The sequence below is a fragment of the Notamacropus eugenii genome, chromosome 2 (genome assembly GCF_028372415.1).
Source record: "Notamacropus eugenii isolate mMacEug1 chromosome 2, mMacEug1.pri_v2, whole genome shotgun sequence".
Lineage (NCBI taxonomy): Eukaryota > Metazoa > Chordata > Mammalia > Diprotodontia > Macropodidae > Notamacropus > Notamacropus eugenii.
The window spans coordinates 63,354,932-63,363,884 of record NC_092873.1 but is presented as its reverse complement, the minus strand read 5'-3'; the positions used below and the strand labels follow the sequence as shown (position 1 = coordinate 63,363,884).

The 8,953-nt window shown below is 40.6% G+C and overlaps 1 protein-coding gene across 7 annotated transcripts in view; it reads left to right on the top strand.

Moving 5' to 3' along the window:
• AGAP1 (ArfGAP with GTPase domain, ankyrin repeat and PH domain 1) overlaps positions 1-8,953 on the top strand; it is a 694,274-nt gene that overhangs the window by 565,903 nt on the left and 119,418 nt on the right. The gene's annotated exons all lie outside the window — the stretch shown is intronic.

Here is an 8,953-nt window from a genome sequence, read left to right as displayed (position 1 = left end):
TGAAAATGAGCTGAAAAAGTGCTTTACTTGGCTTTCATGTATCAGTCAACTGCTGTCAGTTGGTTATAAAATTCATTTTTGGCTTGGGCTTGGTTTGAATTTAAATAATCACAGCGCTAAAAGCTCAATTGGTATTGAGTGACTAACAGAGCATCTGAGAATTGAGAGCTCGATTTATAGACCTCCAAGATCATATAGTCCAATCCCTAACAGTCTATAAATGAGAGGCTCGCTCTGGAGATTCATTCAGAGTTCAGGGACATTCAAAGTTCTTTTGTCCAGCCTTCTGATTTTACAAATGAGTCAGGTGAGGCCCAGAAAAATGCGATGATTTTCCTAAGGTCATATGGAGACAAATCCAAGATTCAGCCTAAGGTCTTTGAATCCATATAAAAAACCCTGTCTCCTCCACCAGGCTCCCTCTTTCTTGTTTCTTGTTTTGTGATTTACTGAGATTCTATTTGGTCCTCAAAAAAATAGGAAAACTGTCCATGAAGAATCTATTTTCAATTGAATTCAACAGTTTAAATTTTTTTGTTCATTTATTTCTTTTTTTTTTTCTGGGAAGGGGGTGAGGTGTTTTCATATCGTCTTCATTTCTGAATACGTCCCTCCTTCCTCACCTGTCTTTCAGTGGACGTCAAGCAAACATTCATTACATGCTGAATCTATGTAGTTTTCTCTCAGATGATTGTTTTAGCCTTGTTTCATTATAATGGTATCATCCTCACTGGTATATCCATCTTCTTTCCTACCCCACAACCCACTGGTTCTTAAGCTCCTTAAAGGTCAGTGCCATATTATAGCAAAAGGGATGTGATGAAGACTAAACCTGTAATTTCACTGATACAGAGAAATTTTAGAGAAGAGAAAACTTTCTCAATGCAACCCGTAGTCAGAGACTTGTCTGGGGCACCGAAAGGTTCAGCAAATGGATCAAAGTCTTCCCAGCCATGACTCTGGTTTTCTGTCTCCTTTGTCACACTGCTGCTTAAGAAAACCTTGTTCGTTGACTAATTGACTGATGTTCAAGGACCAAGGATGTTTATTCAGAAAAAGAGAGTGAGAAGATCTTTGACCCCTATTCTCAATCACATTGAATCAGTTGACTAATCAACAGACAATTACTAATGTCCTGCTCTGAGCTAGGCCCTGGGGATCCAAAGACAGGAGAATAAACCTTGCCCTCAGGTATTTGGGTTCATGCCTCTATTTCTAAAATGAAATAATCTAATTTTAGATTGTAATATTCTCGAGAAGAATCTGCACCATGACCCAATTCCATTTTACCTGTATCCCAGTTATCTGTGCATATCTTTCACCTTCTCCACCCTTCACTCCATTTGATTACAAGCTCCTTGTGGGCAGGTCCCATATTGGTTTTTCATCTTTGCAACCCCAGTGCCTAGCATGCAGTCAAAGTGTAGTCAGTGGTTGAATTGAGTTGAATTGTGCATTATATTTAATCTGTGAGAGAAGAATGCCTGTGGTTATAATCAGATACCACAAAACTGAACATGCATGTATGTAAATACTAATATGCATATCTAGGTGCTGTTTACCATTTACTAGATTAGTGCATAAGCTACTTTTAAATAGGAATCTTTGCTTTGGTGTGTGGTCAAGAAAGTGAAATCAGTGGTAACCATCAACCCTGGACAAGTCATTTCACCCTCTTTGCCTCAGTTTCCTCACTGGTAAAATGAGTTGGAGAAGGAAATGGCAGACCCCTCCAGTATCTCTGCCTAGAAAACCACAAATGGGGTCATGGAGAGTTGGACATGCCTGAAATTACTGACTGACAACAACAGAACTGGAAGGAACTTCAGGGATCATCTAGTCCAGTTGCATTTGACAGATGAGGAAACTGAGGCCTGAATAGTATAAGTAGCTTATCCAAGGTATAATAAGCAATAGGTAGAAGAGCTAGAACCTGAACCCAGGACTCTAATCTTCTTTCCACAGTGTCATACTGGCCCACCCTCATCACTCAAAGTAAGAACTTTTGGTTGCTTAAAATCACAATTATATATGTATACACACACGGGGCACAGAGCACCTGGTGTGGAGTCAGAAAGATTCATCTTCTTGAGTTCAAATCCAGCCTCAGACACTTACTAGCTGTGTGACCCTGGGTAAGTCACTTAACTCTGCCTCAGTTTCCTCATCTGCCAAATGAGCTGGAGAAGGAAATGGCAAACTATTCCAGGAGTCATGAACAACTGACTCAACTGAACAGCATATACACATGCAAATATACATGTATATTATATAGATATAGATATAGATATATGTTCACACATATACACACCAAATATTCTTCTTCAACAGAAAACAAGATCATAGGATTTTGAGGCAAGAACAGTCTTATACTGGACTCATCCAGTCCAAGCTCTTCTGTGTTTACAAAAGAGGAATCTATGGCACAGCAATTAAGTGACTTGCCAGAAGTCACATGAGGAGTAAGCACCAGAATGTGATCTCAAGCCTTTTCACTTCAGGTCCTGTATTTTCACTGCACCCCAGTGAGGAAGGCTACCAGCATGTTGTGTTAACCTTCTGTGAAAGAGTTTAGAAAGGCATAGGAATCAATTGGTGATCCTGTGATTTTACATTGTTGTATGTGTTTTGTGGCCTGTCACTGACACGGCAGCTTTCTTCTCTGCTCTTTTGTCAACGGTATGTTGGTTTGGAGAGGCGTCTTGGTATTCACCAGTTCATTCAAAGCACAGTCTTCATCCCCACCCACCCCCACCATTGTCCTTTGCTGGCCTTATGGTTTCAACCCCAGGGATGAGTTTTCACCTTGAACCTTACTGAGCACACTTGGCCAATTTTTCTTTGGCCCAAACATCAGTTCTGATGGAGAGCCTAAAAAACAAAGACGTCATTTCCATTGCTTTTATTTGAGAATGAAGGAGAAAAGTAGCAAAGGGTTAGGCCATGCCTCGTGTGCACATCAATATGTGAAAAACCGAAAGGGGGAGATCAAATTCCGTTTTTTCCTGAATTAGGATGATTTTTAAAGTAAGGGAGAAGTAGCAGTGGCTTTTTGACACTCCAGTAGATGGAGAGCATTTCCTGCTAGGTTCCTAGCTTCTAACAAATCAGCAGTCACCACTTTCAGTCATGGGCCTTCATGGGCAATTAAGGCCTTGCCTTCTGCCATTTTTTAGTCTAATGAAGAGGAAGGGATTTCTCTTATGCTGAAATATTTCTTTTCAATGTTTGTTTCTTCTTGTACTCCTGGGGACTTGGGGAAAGGCTCAGGAACAAGTGCTAATGTTTCTCTTCCCGGAGATGGTCATCAGATACTAAGGTAAAGGATCAGCCAGCTCTGGATACAAACTTGAGTCTGAGCTGGACATGTAAAGAAATGTTACTTAAGTTGAATGGGATGAAAATTAATTAACTGATGATCAAAGCCACCAGATTTCCTTTCTTAAAAATCTTCCTGTTTATTAGACTTCCTACTTGCCAGTGAACAATCATTTCACTGTCCAATGAAGAAGAAAGCTGATTTAGGAAAACATGGTGGTGTGTTTTTTTTTCATGTGTATATGAAATTTAACAAATCAGTCCTCAAGACACCCCGTTTGCATGTCTGAACATCTTTGATTTTGTTTTTGTTGTATTTTTAAATGTTTTATCGATTCCATTTCCTTTCTTTCTGCCACTGGCTCTTTCCTTTCCCTCTAAATCATTCTCCTTCCAGGTACTTATAAAGCCTTGTTAAGCTTCACATCTCCTGTCCACAGAAAATTCAGCAAGTCCCACCCACATTGTTCTAGAGCTCAATAAGTACAAGGTACATAACACAAGATAGGAGAATTTGTGGTCCAGTGGGTGCAGAGCTGACAGCAGTCAGACTGACCTGACACGTACTGTTTGTATGACCTTAGGCAAATATCTTGGATTCCTAGAGCCCCAAGTAACTCTCTCCAATGGCAAATTACAGATGACTAAGGGAATTCTCATCAGAGAACCCCTGCCCTCAAGAAGCTTGTGATTCTGTTGGCAAGGGGACCCTTGCTTTCACTCACAAGTGACAGCCTGCCTATGTTCCTAGACCCCTTTCTGGGGAGTCCAATTATACATGTCCCCCAGTTACCTCCCAGTAGCCAAGTTTAGTGTAATAGATCTACATATGACATTGACCTTCCTAGGGCTACAAAACTTATAGGAACCTATGAATTCAGAGTTTGACGGGGCATACTTCACATATTATCTAATCCAACTCTCCCCTGAAACAAGAATCCTCACTACCTGACAAGTGGTCAACATCCCACCCCAGACATATCCCAGCTGTGGGTCGTCAATCAGTCTCCATGGGCCCCATTTTGATCTACGTGGGTCTGTGGTCCTGAGTGTGTGATCCTGTAATTCCTCCCTCAGTCTCAGTTTTATTACCTAGAAAATAGAGTTGATCTCAGTAGCCTCTGAGTTCCCTTCAAGTTGCAGATCTATGAGCATAGTTCCTCTCTGGTCCTCAGTCTCCTCCTTTGTAAGGGTTGAAATAGTTATCTTCCAGCTCTGCAGCTAGGATCCTGTGACCCTTTTAAAAATTTCAAATGTTCTGTTATTTTCCGTAGGAGAGCACAAGCATTTTAATTTTGACATTCAGATTTCAAAGACAATTTCCATTGTACTAATCCTATCCATTTTTCAATCATTTTATAATAGTGTAGAAATTTTCCTTACCCATCAGTGTTCTTAAGTGTCCCGACAATTTATGTGAAGAGGAGGTTTAGATTCTAATTTCCTTCTCATGCCTGTAATTTTGTGAATTTTCTCTAAGCCGGGTCAGTAACGTTTTCTTTGCTGGCTTCCCCACCCCCTTCCTCAAGTATATCTCTTTTTTCCCTAGTACTTTTCTCAGAGTAATAGAAGGGCTCATTGCTTTGTTTGATATGTATTTTTTTCCCCTCTCTGAAAGGGAGGGAAACACGTTAGAAAATATTGACTATAAAAATATATGAATAAAAAAGTTTAATGAAAATAGCTTGCTCTTATACAATGATAGTCTTTACTTTTACAAACATAAGTTCCCAGTTCAATTTAGTCTAAAATACATTTTTTAAGCGCCTACGAGATTCAAGACACCATGCATACAAAGATAAGGGACCAAAGCAGTCTGCCTTGGACCCAATCTAGCTGCTTTGTCTGTGCAGGTGCACCTTTGAGATAGATCAGTACAATCGAATTCAAGTGGAAAGAGCATTGATTAGGGGTTTGAGGAAAGGAAGAGATACTTGAATTATTTTCACAATAATCCTAAGATGTCTTCATTTGAAATATGGTAAATGTCAATAGGTGTAGTCCATTTCACAGAAGCTGTTTTGGAGCCCTCAATGATCTTTAAGTGTAAGGGGACCTGAGGCCAAGAAGTTTGAGATCCTCTAAACTATACAATTCTACCTCTTTTTTTTTTTTTTAAGCATGGCGGAGGTTTTTAGAATGTAATTCTGAATATTTAAACTTAAACCAGGACATGATTTGGGTATTTAATGGGTGTAGGGAGCTCATGGTGAGGAAATTCCCTCTACAAGCAGTACCTGATTGTCAGCGCCTGGTTAGGCAGGGGTTCTTAGCTTGAGGACTCCAAACTTGATTTGGTTGTTTTTGTTAAGTACATTTTGATTACCGTATTTCATTATACCTGGTCTCCTAGGTATTTTAATTTATGTATTTTCGAACATTCTTCTGAGAAAGAGTTTATAGACTTCACTTGACTGCCAAAGGGTTCCATGACACCAGAATGAGTAAGGACCCCTGGGGCACAGAGAAGGGCATGGATTAGAGGGAAAAGGGACCTCAGGGGCCATTGGGTCAAAATTCCTGAATTTTACAGAGGAAGAAACTGAGGATAGAGAGGTGTGCCTTAAGTCACCCAGGTTGTCAGTGACAGGAGAGGGATCTGAAGTTTTGTGACTCTTTTCATTGTGGCCTCTAATCTCACTCTCTCTCTCTCTGTCTCTCTGTCTGTTTCTGTCTCTATCTCTGTCTCTCTCTCTCTCTCTGTGTCTGTTTGTGTCTGTCTGTCTCTCTCTCTCTCCTTCCCTTTCTCCCTTCCTCCCTCTATTTTTTCCTCTCTCTCCCTCCCATTCCTCCCTCTCCCTCTCCCTGTCTCTCTCCATGATAATAATTTAAAATATATATTGTCACTTTGTCTCTCCAAAGCTGAAAATCTGATTATTTTTAGGGGGATAACTTTGCTGGGATGTCTGTCTTTTGGATTTTATTTTGTTTTTAAATCAGCCTCTATATATGTCATGTGTCATTGGTGTCTGACATTTTTGGTCTTAAAGAAACGCTGCGATGGTATTAATGTGAGTTTTGCAGGGACTGAAATGCTATGCCCTGTGTGCCACCGTAGCATTAAAGTTGCTCGTGGCTTGCTCCTTAGAAATAAAAAGTTTTATTCATCTCTTGGAGAAAAAAAAAGGCCCAGTTTCCAAAGACCTGGAAAGCAACTCCATCTTTCCCCTGTATCTTGGGGGGAATTGAAGTTGGCTACACAGCAGGAAATGTAACCCCCCTCCACAACATAACAAACAACCCTGACAGGTCTGGATGCTGCGGCCACTCAGATTTCACCATCCAGGAAATCTATAAACCACGCAGAGCTTTCCAAAGTCATTAACACCCCCCTTGTATTGGTGATTTCATTTCTTCATTATAGAACGGTGGCCTAGCTACCTCCTGGCTTTTGTCATGTTCCCCTTCTTTCTCTCATCTTGTCCCTGTATCACTCCCACGCAACATACACATACACACATATTTCCCACAAAAAAAAATCCATTGTGAAAATTGATTTGGAGATCAACCTTGATAAAAGCTCTCATTCAGTCCCTCACAACACTGCATGGCTGTCTTAGGAAGGGCTGATTATTTGGATGCCCGGGCAGAAGCCGCCCCATCAGACTTGGAGGTGTGCGGAGATTAACGGGGGCCCTGCCAACCATTTGTCACACAAATAACAGTGCCACGGACTGAAATACAATTAATCATTTTTTTCCCCTGGATTGAAACCTTTTATCAGGTGTGTCAGTTTCATTATTCAATAAGCGATTAGTAACAGCCATTGTCATTTGGTAGTTAACAACTCAGATCTTCCACCTGGGCCAAGCATTGCATGTAAAAAGAAGTTTCAATACCCATCTGTCCTGATGAGAGCCAGCTGAACTTGCCAGGCACTGGGGGAACAGCTGCTGGTGGATGAAAGATGAGAATGCCCAGACCAGAACTGGGGCTTTTCACTCTTTGATCCCCTTGGGCTGTCTGTACATCTCTCCTGACAGTCAGCGAGTCACAGGAGAATGAGAATGTGGAGAGGGTCTTCTCACACTTGAAGCATCCTGAGGCAGCAGGAGACAGCAGATAGCAAGAGGCTCTGGGTTCAAATGTCACCTTTGACTCTTTGGTCAAGTCACCCTCTCTCTGCCTCAGTTCCCTCCATTGTAATAACAGTTGGAATGATAACAGCCTTATAGGGTTATTGTGAGTGTCATGTGAGATCACATTTATACACTCCTTGGAACCTCATAGGTGGTTAATACATGCCCATTTCCTTCCTTCCAATTTAGCAACATCCCAAAGGTAAGGGCTCTATTGCCTTCTGCACCACCATGCCACATGGGCTTCAGAGAGTCAATGTGAAGGAAGGGTTGTTAACCAAATTAAATGATCAAGAGAGTGTCAAAAATCCTTTTTTCTAAAGGAAATACATGTGAAGCTTCATTTTCTTTTCTCATTTATTGAAAGAAATGTGCCTCCACTTTTCCATGCCACTATTACAAATGTCAATGAGCTTTCAGATAGTTTTTAACTAGAGACCACTGTCTTCTTATTTCACTCTCAGTATGTCTGACAGTTCCCAACACAATGGTATGTGCATAGTAAGGACTTAAGTAATAGCAGTTAAATGAAATGAGGAGTGAGTGAATGAATAGGGTGGGTGAGTAGGTTAAGAACTTCTCACTTCTATCACATTGCACTAGAGATACACACATCCAATCCACCTGTCCTTGACTACTGTAAACATAAACTTTTGGGACATTTTTCTCCAACCTGGCTCTTTCTAGAGGTACTGGTCCTCTCCCCATCCCCAACATGACAGTTATGTCCTTTGTAATCTCTTTTTTGTGTTTAGCTCCTGAATTCTAATTTTTCATTTCCATTTATATAACCAAACAGTAGTTTGGTAATTGAAATATTTTTTAAAGACCTTGGAATCAGAGAATCATGGACTTAGACTTGGAAGGGATTTGAGGAGTCATCTAGCTAACCCTCTCATTTTATAGAGCAGGAAACCCAAACCTGGGGAAGGGGTCACAGAATGCTGGTAGTAAGCATGTGAGGTGAGATTTGAGCCCAGGGTCTTCAGACTCCAAAGGTAGTACTCTTTCTCCTCTACCAAGATAGTGCTTCTTCTGCCATGAAGTTGTTCCAAGTCTTGGTGGGAGCTTTACTATTTCTATGCATCATGAAGGCCTATCCCCCTTGGGATCCCACAGTGATGGCTCCACATGATCCAGTCTTTCTTGTCATGTGCAACCCTATTGCAGCTGCCAGAGGACAAGTTTACTTAGTGTCATCATAGCCATTGACCAAATTTTTTATTCATAAAAATCTGCTCAAATGTGGTCAGTTTTTCCCCAACTTCCTGTTCAGCCTCTAATGTCATGAAAATGACATGAAAGTGTCGTGAAAATAGAAACCCCTTCTCTTAACCTTAAGAAACAGAGGCTGGAAAAAATAGAAGACAATGTGAAATATCTCATTGGAAAAATGACTGACCTGGAAAATAGATCCAGGAAAGATAATTTAAAATTTAATAAATTTAATAAAATTTAAAAATTATTGGTCTACCTGAAAACCATAATCAGAAAAAGAACCTAGACATCATATTCCAAGAAATTATCAAGGAAAACTCCCCTGATATTCTAGACCC